This window comes from Theropithecus gelada, chromosome 7b (genome assembly GCF_003255815.1).
Source record: "Theropithecus gelada isolate Dixy chromosome 7b, Tgel_1.0, whole genome shotgun sequence".
Classification (NCBI taxonomy): domain Eukaryota; kingdom Metazoa; phylum Chordata; class Mammalia; order Primates; family Cercopithecidae; genus Theropithecus; species Theropithecus gelada.
In genome coordinates, this window is record NC_037675.1 from 28,405,492 (window position 1) to 28,415,497 (window position 10,006).

The 10,006-nt window shown below is 35.5% G+C and overlaps 1 pseudogene across 1 annotated transcript; it reads right to left on the bottom strand.

The window, feature by feature from the left end:
- Positions 1-7,915: 7,915 nt before the first annotated feature.
- Positions 7,916-9,042, bottom strand: LOC112629220 (annotated as a pseudogene). The gene has a single exon (XR_003120549.1). The product of XR_003120549.1 is annotated as a high mobility group protein B2 pseudogene (transcript).
- Positions 9,043-10,006: the final 964 nt, after the last annotated feature.

The following is a 10,006-nucleotide window of genomic DNA, read 5'->3' on the forward strand; positions in this document are numbered from 1 at the left end:
CTTTGGCTCTAATTTCTCCCTGGAACTCCAGATTCTTATATCTAATTACCTAATAGAGCACATCACATTATTGCCTAATATTTATCTCAAATTTAGCATGTTATAAAGAGGACTCTTTATCTCTTCTTGTGTTCTCCCAAATGTATACCTTTCTCAGACTGTAAATAATTTTAACTCTTTATTCAAACAAAAATATGGGCATTCTCTTTAATTACTCTGCTTCCCTAACCCTATCCCATATGTATCTCTCTCCAGTGCCATTGTAGTCATAACTATTTTTATCTCTTGCATAAAGCAAAACAGTAACTCCTGTTTTCCTGATTCCACTATTGATTACTTCCTTATGATATATTCTCAAAATAGCAGACTCACATTTAGAAAAACATATATAAGTCAAGTAATGTCATACCTGTGTAAAGTAATAATAATAATAAACACAAGAATACAGTCTCCTTTCCCATCAAGATTCATATAATTGGCACCTTCTGAATCTTTCTATAATCTTCCTTTTACCTACCACACCATCTTACTCAACTCACCTGAAAATTTTTGTTTTTCTAATTCCATGAGGCTACACAGCTAGTTTCTACATTTGATCTTTGGAACAAACTATACCCTTTACCTGGAATATCTTTTTCTGAATCTTTGTTTGACCATGTCCTTACTGTTGTGACCATTATTTTCAGGTTACTTCAATTGGCCAATCTATTTAAAGTCCAATCTCATGTAATAGACTATTTAACTTTCAATATAATACTTATCATAATCTGGTATTTACCTCTTTATTAATTTACACAGCACTCAATAGAGCACAAGCTTCTCCTAAACAGGACTCTTGCTTTTAGCTGTACAGTGGTTCCTAGTACTTGATATTTACTGTTAAATGTTAAAAGAATGATAGGTTGTAATGAAAAAGCATAATTTGACAAGACCAATGATCAGATGAGGACTGGAATTTCAGTCCTGGATTAATGAGGACAAAGAGTCAAACCAAAATAAAATATTAGAAAAACCCCACTGAGAAGAACTGGCAAAATAATCACAGATAAGAGAGATATAATAAGCATTTAGAACAACATCCTCTTCTCATCTGTAAAAGGAAGATTATTTTTCCTTTCTCTAATTCTAATACAGCAAAACTAGAGGTTATGAACATCATTTCACTACCATTTGCATGCTACAGACCTAATGATGGTGGATGTGTTTTTATTTTCTAGACTTCTAAATTTGATAGAATATTGACATTGGTCTCACGGAGCTATTGAATGATTTCCTGTGTCATGTCTGAAATCTAGCTAAACGTATTATCTCTAAAGGAGTTAACACAAGGTCATCAAAATTAAGATTGTAAATGTCTAAACTGATGAAATCAGTACTGAAGAGGCCCCAATATTTCCATAGACCAAATAGGAAACTAAAGTGTCTAAAATGTTGAGTATGTGTCATTGTCTTATATAACATGAATAGAGAGCAAAATAATCCAAATTAAGAAGTTGGGAAATTGGGTTATCAGCTATTTCACAAAATCATACATGGAGCTGCATTTTGATATTTTGCTCAGGTCAGTTTTAACATTTCAGTGTGAAGTTCTAATATATACATAATTGATGAATAGAGTTCACAACGATTTTTTGCTCATCGATATTTTCTTTGCAAAGATAGATGCCAAATGGGAAAACTAATTTATAATGTTCTTCCTCTTTTGGAAATTTATCTTAGATGGGAAGAAAATAGTTACAAGTTTTTAAAAATATATTTTGAATAGTAGCATTGGTATAGGACCTTGGTACCTGTACAGTATTTTAACCATGATACTGACTTGAGTCCCTTGTGTTACAATACTGAATTATTTTTTGTACTGTTGCTCAATGCCTAAATACGTGTAATGAATACCTGCTGTTCTTTCAACCTGGAATTTAGATGGGACACCTTGCTTTAATTGAATTTCCTTTGCAACTGTGGAAATGAAAAAATAGTATACTTAAGTAAGCAGTACTTTTTTTTCCATTATGAAAACCATAGCCTACTCAAAGAATGTAGCTTTATTTATTATTGCTTATATTTCCATAATTTAATTTATTGTAAGAATTACTGATAAACCAATATTAAAGCAATAGAAAAATAAGTGTTTAGGGGTAAGCATAACTCTAACTATACTTCAAAATTATGATTCATTGTTTATAAACTAAATTTTTTCTCCCTGGGAAAAAATGTTTGTGTTACAATATACAAAAATGTAAATCACATTAAACATGTGGTTTAGATTCATGTTCTAATGAATAATTTGTGATAGAAAACAATTAGACAATTCAAGAAAATGCTTAGCTTCAGTTATAAAAGTGGAAGGAGAGATAAATAATTGCCAAATACTCTATATTTAAGTATTTGTAACATTTTATTCAGGACTACATATGAAGATATGGTAGCACTATTAGTGATAATGAAAGGCAATATATACATATATATGTGTGTGTGTGTGTATTTTTTTTTTTTTTTTTGAGATATGGCCTTGCTCTGTCACCCAGGCTGTAGTTCAGTGGCATGATATCAGCTCCCTGCAACCTCTGCCTCCAAGTCTCCGGCTATCCTCCCACCTCAGGCTCCTGAGTAGCTGGGACCACAGCTGACAAATTTTTTATAGTTTTTGTAGAGATGAGATTGCACCATGTTGCCCAGGCTGGCCTTGAACTCCTGGACTCAAGCAATCTGCACACCTTGGCTTCCTAAAGTGCTGGGATTAAAATAAGCCACTGTGCCTGGCCCAAAATATTCTTTGATTGTTTTTTTTTTTTGCTGTTATTTTGTGTTCCCATCTCCTTGAATTCTCCTATAAAATAATGCAATATGATTTTCCCTTCCTATATTTAAATATACAAATACTGATTTAAAATTAGTTATATAAGATAATTTATAAGTCTGTGTATAATACTTATAAAAGTATATCTATATAGATTTAATTACCATAAATATTTAACTGTTTACATATACCTTTAAACCAATATTCATGAACATTTTCAAAATATCAATATGATTTTGTAATTATTGTCTCTTTAAAATAAGAGAATTTAGGATACCATTATTTTCTTTTTTTTTTTAATTTATTTATTATTATTATACTTTAAGTTGTAGGGTACATGTGCATAACGTGCAGGTTTGTTACATATGTATACTTGTGCCATGTTGGTGTGCTGCACCCATCAACTCGTCATTTACATCAGGTATAACTCCCAATGCAATCCCTCCCCGCTCCACCCTCCCCATAATAGGCCCCGGTGTGTGATTTCCCCCTTCCCGAGTCCAAGTGATCTCATTGTTCAGTTCCCACCTATGAGTGAGAACATGCGGTGTTTGGTTTTCTGTTCTTATTCCATGGTGTATATGTGCCACATTTTCTTAATCCAGTCTGTCACTGATGGACATTTGGGTTGATTCCAAGTCTTTGCTATTGTGAATAGTGCCGCAATGAACATACGTGTGCATGTGTCTTTATAGCAGCATGATTTATAATCCTTTGGGTATATGCCCAGTAATGGGATGGCTGGGTCATATGGTACATCTAGTTCTAGATCCTTGAGGAATCGCCATACTGTTTTCCATAATGGTTGAACTAGTTTACAATCCCACCAACAGTGTAAAAGTGTTCCTATTTCTCCACATCCTCTCCAGCACCTGTTGTTTCCTGACTTTTTAATGATTGCCATTCTAACTGGTGTGAGATGGGATCTCATTGTGGTTTTGATTTGCATTTCTCTGATGGCCAGTGATGATGAGCATTTTTTCATGTGTCTGTTGGCTGTATGAATGTCTTCTTTTGAGAAATGTCTGTTCATATCCTTTGCCCACTTTTTGATGGGGTTGTTTGTTTTTTTCTTGTAAATTTGTTTGAGTTCTTTGTAGGTTCTGGATATTAGCCCTTTGTCAGATGAGTAGATTGCAAAAATTTTCTCCCATTCTGTAGGTTGCCTGTTCACTCTGATGGTAGTTTCTTTTGCTGTGCAGAAGCTTTTTAGTTTAATTAGATCCCATTTGTCAATTTTTGCTTTTGCTGCCATTGCTTTTGGTGTTTTAGACATGAAGTCTTTGCCCATGCCTATGTCCTGAATGGTACTACCTAGGTTTTCCTCTAGGGTTTTTATGGTATTAAGTCTAACATTTAAGTCTCTAATCCATCTTGAATTAATTTTCATATAAGGAGTAAGGAAACGATCCAGTTTCAGCTTTCTACTTATGGCTAGCCAATTTTCCCAGCACCATTTATTAAATAAGGAATCCTTTCCCCATTTCTTGTTTCTCTCAGGTTTGTCAAAGATCAGATGGCTGTAGATGTGTGGTATTATTTCTGAGGACTCTGTTCTGTTCCATTGGTCTATATCTCTGTTTTGGTACCAGTACCATGCTGTTTTGGTTACTGTAGCCTTGTAGTATAGTTTGAAGTCAGGTAGTGTGATGCCTCCAGCTTCGTTCTTTTGACTTAGGATTGTCTTGGAGATGCGGGCTCTTTTTTGTGAACCCAATGTTTCAACTCACCTGGTCTGTTTTACTCCAAGGGTTCAGGGATGGCCCCCATCTATTTGGCCAGGCATTAGCCCAAGTCTTGAGCCAGTTCTCAGACCTGGACACTCTTGTCCTTCAGTACATGGATGATTTACTTTTAGCTGCCCGTTCAGAAACCTTGTGCCATTAAGACACCCAAATGCTTTTAAATTTCCTCACCCTCTGTGGCTACAAGGTTTCCAAACCAAAGGCTCAGCTCTGCTCACAGCAGGTTAAATACTTAGGGCTAAAATTATTCAAAGGCACCAGGACCCTCACTGAGGAACATATGGAGCCTATACTGGCTTATCCTTATCCCAAAACCCTAAAGAAACTAAGAGTGTTCCTTGGTATAACAGACTTCTGCCAAATATGGATTCCCAGGTACAGCAAAACAGCCAGGTCATTATATACACTCATTAAGGAAACTCAGAAAGCCAATACCCATTTAGTAAGATGGACACCTGAAGCAAAAGTGGCTTTCCAGGCCCTAAAGAAGGCCCTAACCCAAGCCCCAGTGTTAAGCTTGCCAACGGGGCAAGACTTTTCTTTATATGTCACAGAAAAAACAGGAATAGCTATAGGAGTCCTTATACAGGTCCGAGGGACCAGATTGCAACCCGTGGCATACCTGAGTAAAGAAATTGATGTAGTGGCAAAGGGTTGACCTCATTGTTTATGGGTAGTGGCGGCAGTAGCAGTCTTAGTATCTAAAGCAATTAAAATAATACAGGGAAGAGATCTTACTGTGTGGACATCTCATGATGTGGACGGCATACTCACTGCTAAAAGACACTTGTGGCTGTCAGACAACTGTTTACTTAAATATCAGGTTCTATTACTTGAAAGGCCAGTGCTGCAACTGTGTACTTGTGCAACTCTTAACCCAGTCACATTTCTTCCAGACAATGAAGAAAAGATAGAACATAACTGTCAACAGGTAATCACCCAAACCTACGCCACTCGAGGAGACCTTCTAGAGGTTTCCCTGAGTGATCCTGACCTCAAGTTGTATAGAAATATGATATATAAGTGTAGAAAAATCTTCCTCTTCAAAACTTCTAAATTGTAGAAGTGATTTGGTTGAATATCATCTCTTTAATTCTGATTTTATTGAAAACTGTCTTTCACACAATAATAAAAAATATGTGGATGGGAATTATGTTTCAAGTATAAAATAACTAAGATGTTTAGCTATATTTCTCTTTAGATTGTTCTTGTCCCTAATGTTTTAAAATAGTAACATTGAATTTAATTTTATAATGTTGGCATTATAAAATTAATGCATGCTCCCTTAGCAACTCAAAAGAATTACATGTTTCTGAAGAAAAATCTTTCAGTTGTTGGTCTCATTCTACTTCCAACCCATTTGTTGCCCCCACATCTTCAAATTTGCCTTTCTAATGCAGTTGGTTTGGTTTATATAATTTCATACAGTTCTTTGGTTATACAAGTGTCTGTAAACATTTATGCACATAAATATTTAATTGATATCATATACCTGTCTTCAAGCAATAATATGTTATGCTTAATTACAAATAAACACCTAGTACTATGGTAATAGTTACAGTGAAAGTCTGTATTTTAATTCAAAAACCATAATTTCTCAGTTGCAATCCCTATAAATCATTGCAAACAGCCAGTATGAATGTTTAAAATTGATTACTGTTACAAAAATGACTGCTTCTGTTAGAGAACATTAAAAATAATATGCTGAAATAAAAAGTATGTCAAAACGTTGAGGAAGGTTTTAGTCCGAAACTTAAAATCACAAAAGCAGAAAATAGAAAAATTAAAGTTTAGCTACCAAAGTTATCAACATTGTATGTATTATATAATAAAATTTCATCTTGAAGAAGTTGAATTGCTGAGTAATTACATATGCAGTTCTTCTAAATTCAAAATAATTACATAAAGAAGAATCAGCATTTCTTTAAGAGGTACAAGGCTTGTGATTTAAATTTTTATACAATAAAAGTTTATACTAGGTGAATATATACATAGAGATGTAAAAATTACTGATAAAGGTATTACTTCTCTTCAGTGAATGTGTTCTTTGAAATAATACAAGTAATTAGTGATAAAAAAACAGGTGTTTTTCTTCAGTCTGTAATTCTACATTGACTAAAGAAATAAGATAATATGTCTGACCTCAAAATAGACTGTATTTTGGTGAATCTGATGAAGTTCCCTTATAGAAAGGGAGTATGCATGGAAATTATAAAAGCAAAGCAAGTAAACAAATAAAGGCATAACTAAGTAAATATATAACTGCAATTAATATGAATTTATTTAACATGTACTATCATCCAAGTATTGTGGAATATAAAGAACAATGTGGGAAATGAGGAGAAGTGTTGACCCTTAATCTCAGGAAGCTTCTACAGTCTGTATCAAGAAGCAGACTGAAATAAACAAAAAGTATTCAAGGCCTTAGAAGCCATAGTGATTTTGACTTCAATCGAATTTAAAGTTATTGTTAATATCACACACCATTTTGGGTATCTTGTACATTTTTCTCTGTAAAACTTTTAGATCTCTTTTTTGAGCACTCAATCATTTTAACCAAGAGATCATATCCAAAGAACTTGATACAACAGATCTCTCACTACCACAGAAATACTGCACAGTTCATATATCAACAAAAACATAGTTGACAGATTTGCTTTTATTTTCCAATTCTCCGTATTCAGCATCTTTCCTCCCCAGGCAATTGGTACTTTCTCTTTCTAATAAACTCATTTTCAATAAGGTGTGAGAGATGACATATGCTACCTATCCCAGAGGCATTTCTATTTTAATAATAAGAAAATCTTAATAGTAAGGGATACTTCTGAGCAGTTGAAGTTTCAGAGCAAAAATAGTTCTTTCAATATGTTGTCTAAATTTATATAAGTTTCTATATAATAACCTCTCTCAACCAAACTTTGAAGTAACTCAACGGAGTCATTTTTACCAGAGAAATTTCAGTAGTGCTTGAATAAATTCCTAAAGCAGGATTTCAAGGTGTATGCAGGAAAAAAAAAAAAATGTAGAGGAAACGCTTTCTATAGATACTGATGAAGTCAGTTCATCTTGTTTTCTTGCAAGACGCAGGTCATAAATAAAAAGGCATTCTAGTGTAACAAATGAATTCAAACTAGTTTGATAGAAACCAATCAGAGTTCAAATCTATCAACACAGTAGATTAAAAGCAAAAGTGGGGGGTGAAATGGCATGTCTTCAGTACTAAATATTTTCATAAATTGAAGTAGTTCTCATTTTTTTCCTGTTTATATTGGATAATGATTACACTGGGGTGGAGGGTGAAGTGGAGGAACCTTATTATTTAGAGGAATGTTATTAATACGTCTCACTAATGCTATATGTATTTATTTATTTATTTTTTAATATACATAATTTTATTACAAATTTTTTTTTAAAAAAAACAGAATGCAACATCCTAAAAAACCCAAAATTTACTATTGATACTAATTCCTACAAGTTTGCTGTGCTACCATACACAAAAAATTTAAAAAAACCATTAAATATTTAGGAACATTCAACATCAGAAGCTGTAAAATCTAACTATGTAGTAGCCCGTCAAAAAGCTACAACCTGCAATTTTTTAAAAGTATTTTCTCTACAGAGAATCTTATCAGCTATACAAAAATCTGTACAGTTTTTATACTGAAGCTAATATTGAGCTGCACTTGAATTCACATTCTTAGCAAAACAATTGCCTGAGCACACACGCACATTCCACACGCATCATTAAAGGATAGCCATTTATTCTTCATCTTCATCCTCTTCCTCCTCATCTTCATCTTCTTCCTCCTCCTCCTCCTCCTCCTCCTCCTCATCTTTTGGTTCATTCTTCTTCTTTGAGCCTGTTGGCCTGCCAGGGCCCTTCTTTCCTGCTTCACTTTTGCCCTTGGCACGATATGCAGCAATATCCTTTTCATATTTCTCCTTTAGCTTAGCTGCTTTCTGTTCATATGGTTGTTTATCTTTGGCTGACTGCTGGGACCACATTTCACCCAATTTCTTTGCAGTATCCCCAATGGATAGGCCAGGGTGTTCACTTTTGATCTTTGGGCGATGTTCAGAGCAAAACAGGAAAAAGGCAGATGGCGGCTTTTTAGGAGCATTGGGATCCTTTTTCTTCCCTTTCTTATCACCTTTGGGAGGAACGTAATTTTTCATCTCCCTATCATAGCGAACTTTGTCACTTTTTGCCATACCTTCAAACTTCGACTTCTCCTTTGCAGACATGGTCTTCCATCTCTCCGAACACTTCTTGGAGAATTCCGCGAAATTGACGGAAGAGTCCGGGTGTTTCTTCTTGTGCTCTTCCCGGCAGGTCTGCACGAAGAAGGCATACGAGGACATTTTGCCCCGCGGCTTGTTGGGGTCTCCTTTACCCATGGTGACAGATCGGCGTCCACCTGACGGGGCGGAGGGGGGAGAGGGGAAGCCGGCGGGTCGGTGCGGAGCCCGCAGCTGCCAGGGCGGGCGCTGGCGGGGCTCCACTTCTATATGTATTTAAATTAAAGAAAGTAAAATACATTTTTTCATGTAACATATTTCTGGAGAAAAATTATAAATTATGCTGGAATAACAGAGAAGCTTATCTCTGAACATGAAAGAAATAATGAAATTAAATATTTAGAGTTCTACCTTCCAATTAAAAAAACAAAACAAAATAAAAAACCAAAAACAAACAAACAAACAAAAAACCAGGAAAAGATATGTCATAATAATGACTGATTTTATTTTCAGGGTAGCTCCAATTATCTAAAGTTTATAAGTTCGGCATGTAATTAACTTTTTTTTCTTTTCTTTTTTTGAGACATAGTTTTGCTCTTGTTGCCCAGAGTGGAGTGCAGCGGTGCGATCTCGGCTCACCGCAACCTCCGCCTCCTGGGTTCAAGCGATTCTCCTGCCTCAGCCTCCCAGGTAGCTGGGATTACAGGCATGTACCACCACGCACTGCTAATTTTGTATTTTTAGTAGAAACAGGGTTTCTCCATGTTGGTCAGACTGCTCTCAAACTCCCGACCACAGGTGATCCACCTGCCTTGGCCTCCCATAGTGTTGATTACTGGAATGACCCACCGCGCCGGGCCGTAATTAACATTTTTATACCAGTAAGTATCTCTGTGCTGCATAGTTCACAGGAATAGACATGGAAAAATAAGCATGCAGATTAATAGAAACATAGAGTGATTCCAGCATTCACAGGGCTTTCAATAAAATACTGGCACTGAGGTGGGCACCTCTGAAGGTGTGTAGCATGAAGATGAGACATAGAGATGATTAAAATAAAATTAATCCTATCAGGAAACTGAGGCCGGATAGGTAACCAAAGAATTAACCCTGTCCTTGGGACGCGGCATCCCTGGCGACCAATAAGCCTCAGCATTGGTATTGTAGTTAAGCTCATGGAAGCAAAGGTGTCTTCAGTAGGGAATTTCCCCTGCAGAGAACATGT